Raw genomic sequence first — 9,457 nt, forward strand, 5'->3', positions numbered from 1 at the left:
GCCTCGCCTTCTGATGCCTCGTTACGTTTCCCCTCAAAAGTCACCCCAAACCTGTAGACAGAAATGTTTGCAGACAGATGTGAGACTCCCCAGTCTCCGTGCCCTGTCAGGGCTCTGCAGGAAGCGGTGTTGTCCTCTTCTCTCAGACCTCCACTCCCTGAGAGCCTGGAGAGCCTCCCTCTGATCTCAGTGAGACAGTGGGGGTGGCGGTGGGGGTGGGCTGGGCCTGCTGGGACCCAGGTAAGGCCAGCATGAAATCAGAAGCTGAGCCCAGGGCAGAGCTATTCCAGGTGAGGGAGGGATTCCAGGAATTAGGGCCCAAGTTGGGGCCAGCAGCCGGGGGCTTGATCAGGGAACCCCCCAGCTGCTAGAATTGGAGGGCAAAGGAAGACTGAGGGTCAGAAGCAGGCAGGGACCAGGGAGCAAATCCTCACTCTCTTCCTGTCCTGGGAATGATCCCTGCTAAAGGAGGACCCAGGGGCCGGGGCTGAATCATGGAGTCCTCACCTGAGACCAGGAGGCAAGCCAGCACTGCCCAGCAAGTTGAGTCAGAAACACATGAGAGGCTGTGGTCTAAAAAGGGAAGTCCAAAGGGTCACCAAAGTGAAGCAGCAATGGCAGCTGGGATAGGGAGCCAGGAATCTGAGAACCGGAGAGGTGAGAGCAAAAATAGTAGATCCTGGGTAAACAGGATTGGCCTAGAACAGGTGCGGCTCGTGGCTCACCCTGGTGGGCCAGCTAGGCATTGTGGGTATGGGTCTGCTAAATTTAAAGGGCCACGACTCAATAGCCTGGGTTGGGTCTGAGACGTCTGGACACAGTTTGCCCTGGACCTGGAGCTGGCAGACCAGGCTGAGTCTATGGGGAAGGGGAAGGCCAGTGTTGGAGATAAGGACAAATCCCGATGGGCACGCGGGTGGAGGGACACGTCTGAGCACTGGGGCCTCAGTGCGGTGGGGCCCGCATGCTGAGGCCTGCCTGAGAATGGAGGGCTGTGGGCGAGAGGAGCCGATGAGTCACCAGTCCCAGATGTGGAGCTGATGCTGCCGGCAGCTTTGGGCTTCTCGTCAGCAGATTTGACCACGCCTGGGCCAGCTGTCAGGCTCAGGCCACTGGCCCTGTTCCTGGCACAGGGAAAGCCTCAGAACTTTCTCCTCCGTGAGCGTTCCCTCTTGGAGATGTTTTGTAGCCCCACAGAACCGCATTTGGGTGAGCAAACGCATTCCCGGAGCCAGGCTTTACAAAGCTGATTTGATGACACATCTAGGCAGAAGGTGAACTGCCCCAGTCATTGACTCACTTCCCCCTGTGGGCGAATTCTGCAATGAGTGGCTCATCTGAGCAGTGGAACTCCCTTCTCTAGCACACGCAGACCTGTCATGTACACTTGGCTGCTCACATAAATCCTTGGCACCTCCGAGGCTGTCCCGGGTTCACCCCTGAGACCACGTGCTTTCTCTTGCCGGCGACTCCAGCTGCTTCCTGGAACAGGCCAGGACACAGGGATGATGTTCTGCGGGGAAGGCTGGGCCGTGCAGGCGAGGCCTCGATACACATCTGGATGCTTAACCCCCAGCATGCCATGGCAGCCAGGTGGCTTAATCTATGTGTCTGTCCTTTTAAATCCTAGCTTCACGACTGTTTAGGCCACTTTTATCATCCCAAAATAGCGCTCTGACCATGACTCCGAAGAAGGGCCCCTGGAGCAAACGAAGTGGGCTGGCTGCCAAGGCTGGCAGAATGAGGCACAGTACTTGAAATAAATGCGGGGTGTTGGCTTACAGATTCTTCTCCTCCACATCATGGATGAAACAGATGACTTCTCACCCCAGATTCTGTTTTTACCCACTTTCCTACTCAGAGGCGGGGGTGGGAGGATTTTATAAAGCTTAAAATATATCCCCAAATTATATTCTGTTTTCTCTTGAGTTTTAATGTAGACTAGGGATTCTTTCATGCTTTGACACGGCTAGGAATTTTTTTTTTTTTTTTTTTACTTTTTCAGTTTCATTCTGTTGTAATTCATGCCCGCGGAAGAACACGAAGTAGTAAGTCGAGGGGCTTAGGGTCAGGTCTCCACTCTGCTCAGTAGTAGCAGATTCGGGGCAAGTCCGTTCATCTCTCTGAGCTTCAGTTTACCCGTTGGCAAATGGGGGGTCAGTTCCCTGAGGAAGCTGAGAGCATCCATGGGGCAGGGTGACTTCCCCCTTTGTAGCTCTGGAGTCTGAAACCCAGCCCTTCACTTCCCACTCTTGTCATGACAACAAGTTAGATCACTTGTGGAAATGCTTTGAAAGCTAAAATGCTACATTTCTGAGAGGGATAATCATTACTACACACCATGCCAAAAAAAAAAAAAAAAAATCAGTGTTTCTTCTCTTCAGCCTTCTTCACGCTCAACTTAGCCTCGTCAGTGTTGTAGCGCTTCTTCAGTATCCCTGGCAAATCGTTTCACTCCAGACCCAAAGCTGGACCACCTCCTTGATTCCATTCACAACACCTTTGCAGCTGCCTGGTTTTTGTTTTTGTTTTTGTTTTTAGAGAGCTCCGTAAAGGGACGCCTGGGTGGCTCAGTCGGTTAAGCGTCTGCCTTCGGCTCAGGTCATGATCCCTGGGTGCTGGAATCGAGCCCCGCATCGGGCTCCCTGCTCTGCGGGAAGCCTGCTTCTCCCTCTCCCTCTGCCTGCCACTCCCCCTGCTTGTGCTCACTCTCTCTGACAAGTAAATGAATAAAATCTTAAAAAAAGTATTCCATAAGTTCTTTTATTTTTTATTGTGATAAAAATAGACATAACATTAAATTGACAATTTTAGCCATTTTTAGCAGTATAGTTTAGTGACATTAAGTTGTGCAACCACCATCACCACCATCCACCTCCAGAACTTTTTTCATCCTTCCAAGCTGCAACTCTGTACTCAGGAAGCAGTAGTTCTCCATTCCCCTTCTTCCCACTCCTGGCAACTGCCGTTCTGTTTTCTGTCCTTAGGAATCTGACTACTCCAGGTCCTTCATATAAGCGGAATCATCCAATATTTGTCCTTGTGTGTTTGGCTTATTTCACTTAGCATCTCATCAAGGATCATCCACATCTGCTTTTCAGAGAAATAAAATTCCCAGAAACTTTTAAGCAATAGTTTGTTTGTTTGTTTTTTTAAAGCCAACACTTTTCCCAGAAATTATGATAAATGAGGGGGGAAAGTCTGAATGGACATACCCGCTTCTGTGTGTGTGTGCTCTTGTGCTCCAGTTAGAGTTGAAGTTTGTAGGTGCTGTTTATAGCTGTAACGTTGCTTTTATAAATAAAAAATAAAATACACTGTGTATCTGTATCTGAATCTCAGCTGCCCAGGAGCTGAGTGAGTGTGGAATATTTGGAATGTGTTGTTGGGCAACACTCTTCCTCCCAAGTGTTTATTTGTAACTGATGACTTACCTGGGAACCGGAGAAGTCCTGAGGAAGGAGACTTAAACCATGTCCACAAATGGGGGTTAAGCCCTCAGTGTCACAGCTGATGGTTTGGGGTTCTGACTGAAGCCAGTTTTCAGGAAGGCAATTTGGACCCTCGTGGGGGGGAGAATTCAATGAAAGGGAAAATGTAGGCTGGTACGGTGAGCCACACCCAGCCCCCGAGGGGAGCAGCATCGACACCCCAGAGCACCCCAGGAGGAAAGGCCAGGAATAAAAAAAAAGAAAACTATTAAGCTCTGTAATGCTTTGGGACCCAGTGCAAAGCGGTCAAGGAAGTTACAGCAGGACGACGGGGGGCCATTTTCCTCTACCCCATGGCAGTGACTGGGGAGGGGAGGAGTACCGTTGTGAGCTTCAGCAATCTGGTGCCAGAGAGAGGGTCTCCATCCAGCTCAGCAGAGTCCGTGCAGGGACAGTGGTGGGCCTTTTAGTCACTGAGATGATGTGAAGTAGGCAGGAATCTCAGATCTCAGGGCTGGGGCAGGGCACATCGACAGCTCGGTTTGCATGGACAGCAGCGCGGGAGGCCTGAGATGATTCACGTTCACGTGTCAAGACCCTTGGAGACTCCTGTAAAGTCCTGGAGGAAAACTTTGTAAGAGACTGTAATTCTTCACAGGCTGGATTGGGGGCTGGGCCACTGAGATTCAGACATTCGTGTGACCATGACGCTAGTTGTACCTATTGGCTGGTGCACGTCAGCAACCTTTGGGTTGCCTACGTTTTGATTTGTTAGTAATGCAATTATTATGTGATTTATTCTGATGATTACTCATTTGTTAATGTCATTTAATTTAAAATACTTCAAGCAGAGCTGACAAATTGCCAATATGTTGGGACTATACATCTCTTGCTTTTGGCTTGTTTATGAAATGCATTGAGAATCAATGAAATCATCATGATTATAGTCTGTGTTTTGGATTTAGTCACATTTTCAGAAAACAAGAAAACATTGAGAAAACAGGAGGCAAGAGAACCTCAGGACCTATGGAATATAATGTTTCTGCGTGGAAGTTTGCTAAATCACTCCTCACTTCTGAGTGGTTGAACTAACAGCATTTCTTCCAATGCTTCATTTATCACTGTCCTAGACGGCTGGGAACCGAAGGGGTGTTTGTTCAGAAGTGACAGGTTTTTTTTTTTTTTTTTGAGCCATTCTCTGTTAGTTTCCTTTAGGACCATATTTGGGTATTTCTACGTGTCATGTGGGTATTAACTACTCTTGTTTGAAATGGTTCCATTCAGTCCTACTCAAATACAGGCACTGGAGGGTGGGACCTCTTAAGATCCCCATTTTCCCTTTGGTGGGGCTTATGAGTGTCCCGAGCCATTGCAAAAAGGATTTTTCTCATTAGGTAGATCTCTTGGGCTAAGAAAAATGCCGAGACATGGGTGGGCACTCTTGCTGCTGGACCAGGCGTGGCTACGTAGAGGCAACCCTTTGTGGCTTGCCTTCACTTAAGGACAATGAGTGCAGCATAAGGAGCTCATCAACACAGGCAAACACAGGGGGAATTTTGGGCTGAGTTCCCATGTGGCGGCCTGGCCCTGCCCACTGACAGTGCTCACTTGGGCCCAGGTGGAGCAGGTGGAGCAGTCTCTTGAGGTTGACTCTCATCTTCCTGTAGCCTCTCTAAGTCCTGGAAGCTTTACTGCCTTCCTTCCCAGACCCCTGAACTCCCACCCACGGCAACTCCAATGTTCAGTGGATCTGGCGATCTTCATCTGTTCTCTTTTCAAGCTATTTTTTTCAACTGCTTTTTACAGAAATCTTCAAGCATACAGAAAATTTGAAAGAACGGAACGGTGACACTTGCATGCACTTGATCTTGAATTAAAGTAATTGCAAAAATTTGTCATAGTTACTTTAATAGAAAATCTTACATATGAAACACTTCAAAGTAAATTGTAGACTTTTCCCTCCTAAACACTTCAGTATTCAGTTTGCATCTCCTAAGAATAAGGATATTCTTTTATATAAGGATACCATGATAGCATCTAAGAAAATTAATAATAATTTGCTAATATAATCTAATATAAATAACATTTAATTTTCCCCGTTGTCCCCAGTAGGAACTTTTTTTTTTTTTTTTTAAGATTTTATTTGAGAGAGAGAGAATGAGAGACAGGAGGGTCAGAGGGAGAAGCAGACTCCCCGCCGAGCAGGGAGCCCGATGCGGGACTCGATCCTGGGACTCCAGGATCATGACCTGAGCCGAAGGCAGTCGCTTAACCAACTGAGCCACCCAGGTGCCCCCCAGTAGGAACTTTTTAACTGATACTTTAGAATCAGGATCCAATCAGAGTTCACGCATTGCTCCAGTTGTTAATGGATTTTAATCTCTCTTATTCTAAAACAATCCTCCCCACCCCATGTTTTAAAAATCACATTGGCACTTGGGGAGCCAGGCTAGTTGTCATGTGGTATGTCTCACCTTCTGATTTATCTGATCACCTCCATGTGGTATCCCTTAATTTCTTTTCTTTTTTTTTTTTTTACAATTTACTTATTTGAGCGCGAGACAGCACACATGAGGCAGGGAGGAGCAGAGGGAGTGGGAGAGAGAAACTTCAGCAGACTCCACCCTCGGCACGGGGCCCATGCAGTGTTCAGTCTCAACCTGAAGATCACCACCTGAGCTGACACCAAGAGTCAGATGCTTAACCGACTGTGCCACCCAGGCGCCCCTCATTTGATCTCTTTTAACAGAGCCCTGACACTTCCTGTAAACTGGAAATTAATTTTAAAGGCCTCATTATATTTGGTGAACAATTTTGGTAGGGTGGTCAATTTTTTTAAGAAGATTTTATTTATTTACTTGAGAGAGAGAGAGAAAGAGCAACTGAGAAAGAGAGCACGAGCAGGGAAGAGGGGCAGAGGGAGAAGCAGACTCTCCGACGAGCAGGGAGCCCGATGCGGGGCTTGATCCCGGGACCCTGGGACCATGACCTGAGCCGAAGGCAGTTGCTTAACTGACTGAGCCACCCAGGTGCCCCCATTTTTTTTTAAATGGACAAACATTGCCCTATTCCCTTAAGGGTTTGCCCTTTGAATTTCTCTCCCTTTTTCTGTGAAAAAGCTTAGCTTTGGCAAAGTACTGTTTTTTCCTAGCTATTACTACTGAAATATTTCATCAACCCATTTAGGAGTCTTGTTTGGAGATTTGGAGATTGGAGATTTGGAGATTATGTTTGAAAGCTTACTGCATCAAGCCTTCAAAGAACATTGCCACCTGCTGTGGAGGCTGATGCTTTTGGAGCAGGTGAAAAGTGAAAGGGAGCAGAAGTCATGCCCCCAAAGGTCTTGCTCCCCAGAGCTGGAGGGGCACACTCTGCAGAATCCCAGATGCCATTCCCGGATCCGTATCACATGAAAACATATGATTTGGGTCATTTTCCAATACCAGGTCCCAAGGATAATGCTTCTTTTACAGCCACTCACATTTATTAGCAGTACCATCATCCTTAGCTTTTTTTCTGTTGACTCAGATCTTAGAGATTAGTAGGAAGATAGATTATCTAACTGTGAAATTCATCTTGATTCTGTATAGAGTCTCCTAAGAGTCCCTATCCTGTGGAGACTTTTTCAGTACTCTCAGGAAATCAGTAGGGAAGGGATCATTTGTTTCCATTCTGTAGAAAAAAATTCAATCTTGAAATTTTTCTGTCTTTTTTTTTTCTTTTCAGTTCAACAAATTTTTATTAAACCCATATTGTGCACCAGGAGCTGTATATCAGGGAGCACAAAGTTAGCTTGAGCCCACATGTTGTTTATAGTGGGGAAGAGGACACATAAACAGATACCTTCACTATAAAATTTCAGTAGGTAGTAGGTATCAAGAGGTCAGAAATGAAGGGTGTATCTTAGCCTTCCTGGAGGATCTGAGGCCTGAGCTAAGTAAGGCTTGAAGGGTGAGCAAAAGCCGGATGCCAAATGGTGAGAAGAACCTTCTCACCTTGTTCAATGTGGTTTTCTAAGCATCTAGTACACGGTAGACATTCAATAGAGTGAACTTATAAAAGAAATCTCCAAGTGCTGCCTGGCTCAGTTGGTAGAGCATGTGACTCCTGATCTCAGAGTTGTGAGTTCAAGCTCCATGTTGGGTATAGAGATTACTTAAAAATAAAATCTTAAAAAAAAGAGAGAGAGAGAGAGAGAGACTGGACGCCTGTGTGCCTCAGTTGGTTAAGTGTCTGCCTTCGGCTTGGGTCATGATCCCAGGGTCCTGGGATGGAGTCCCCCATTGGGCTCTCTGCTCGGTGGGGAGCCTGCTTCTCCCTCTGCCTGCTGCTCCCCCTGCTTGTGCGCTCTCTGACAAATAAATAAATTAATTAAAAAAAAAGAGATCTCTGCAGAGGATGTGGTGTAAGCTCAGAAAAGGTGTGGGAAATATAAATAGTTCAGAATTACAAGCAGATTAATGCTCACCCTTGATGGGGTCACAGACTCCTTTGACAGACTAACGGAAGCCGTGGCAGACATGTGGTGAGGCAAAAACACACCATGCCGTGCCTCGGGGTAGACAAGCATCCAGTGGAATACTTCTGCTTCTTGTTGTTGGGTCACTTACCTCTTATTGACAGTAGTTTGCTGAAGGATCACTTACTTTTAGCAGATTCTCAGGGTTTTTTCCACCGTGATTGAGTTTTTCTAAAAGCTCCCAATTTCACAAGTTGATTCTTTTTTTTAAGGTTTTATTCATTTATTTCAGAGAGAGAGAGAGAGCATGGGCAGGGAGAGGGGCAGAAGGGCAGAGGGAGAAGGAGACTCCCTGGGGAGCAAGGAGCCCTTTGCGGGACTCGATCCCAGGACCCTGGGATCATGACCTGAGCCGAAGGCAGACGCTTAACCGACTGAGCTACCCAGGCGCCCCCACAGTTGGTTCTTTCAGTGATTTTCTTCTTGGTGCTTCAGGCAGGCAGGAAGCAATGACAGTCTGGGAGGCACTTTTGTGCTCATAACTTTTTAATTTTCTTTGGAGTTTGGAGGTTTCTTCTACTCCCAAAGAATCTAAAAGCAAACTCGATGAATAAATCTTATTGAGAAAACTGTATTTACCCCTTTCTTACTGTCCTTATGAATTCCAAAACAACAGGGTTCAGGGTAAAGGTATAAAGTCAAAAGGCTGTTGCCATATTGCAAAAACATTCTGGGTATGGGCTCCATATTGTATGTCCTTCTAGAAAATTCTGTTCTTCATGCGAGAGGAAAAAAGAACTAACACTCTGGCTACTGCTCTGTGTTTTACTTGCTTGTACTCTTCATTGAATAATTTCTTAATTATAGTTCTAGCTGCTTTATATCATATCGGATCCATTTTCATGAAGGATTATACAAATATTCTGATATGGTTTCATTAAAAAGAAGCCTCTACCCAGGTGTACAAGCTTAAATACTAGTGTAGGAAGACGTGTTCATTGAGTGATGCTGGGCGGCAGCGAGAGAGCTTGTGCATCTGTTGAGCAGAGTGGTGAGTGGTATGGCACAGATTTGGAGCTCTTTGTTATTGTAAAAATTGTGGTTTGTTAACTATTAAAATGGATACACATTTTTCTATGGAGCCATTGTAAAAAAAATGCATAAGAAGGGGTGATTATACAAATGTATGTTGCTGGGGTGCCTGGGTGGCTCAGATGGGTAAGCGTCTGCCTTTGGCTCAGGTCATGATCTCCTGGTCCTGGGATGAAGCCCCACAGTAGACTCCTGGCTCAGCGGGGAGTCTGCTTCACCCTCTCGCTCGGCCTCTCCCCCCTACTCCTGCTCTCTCTCTCTCTCTCAAATGAATAAATAAAATCTTTAAAACAACAACAACAACAACAAAACTAAAAAAACCCCAAATGTGTCTTGCAGATCATGTGTACATAAGCAGACTGGTGATTTAGGGAGGCTGACTGCATGGAGAGCAATGCTCCTCAAACTTCAATATGCATACAGAGTACCTGGGTGCTACTGAATGTTGACGGCCCCCCAAAGTCCATATGTTGAA

General features: G+C 46.4%; 1 long non-coding RNA gene across 1 annotated transcript; it reads right to left on the reverse strand.

Annotated features, from left to right (window-relative positions):
• Positions 1-1,773: 1,773 nt before the first annotated feature.
• LOC135362389 (uncharacterized) lies at positions 1,774-4,303 on the reverse strand. The gene is made up of 3 exons (XR_010407009.1): positions 3,814-4,303; positions 3,435-3,563; positions 1,774-3,090 (listed from the first exon to the last, which is right to left on the reverse strand). It is a non-coding gene; the product is annotated as an uncharacterized LOC135362389 (long non-coding RNA).
• Positions 4,304-9,457: the final 5,154 nt, after the last annotated feature.

This window comes from Mirounga angustirostris, unplaced genomic scaffold, assembly GCF_029215605.1.
Source record: "Mirounga angustirostris isolate CCGP_5_RB_7025 unplaced genomic scaffold, mMirAng1.0.hap1 SCAF_13, whole genome shotgun sequence".
In the NCBI taxonomy this organism is placed as follows: Eukaryota; Metazoa; Chordata; class Mammalia; order Carnivora; family Phocidae; genus Mirounga; species Mirounga angustirostris.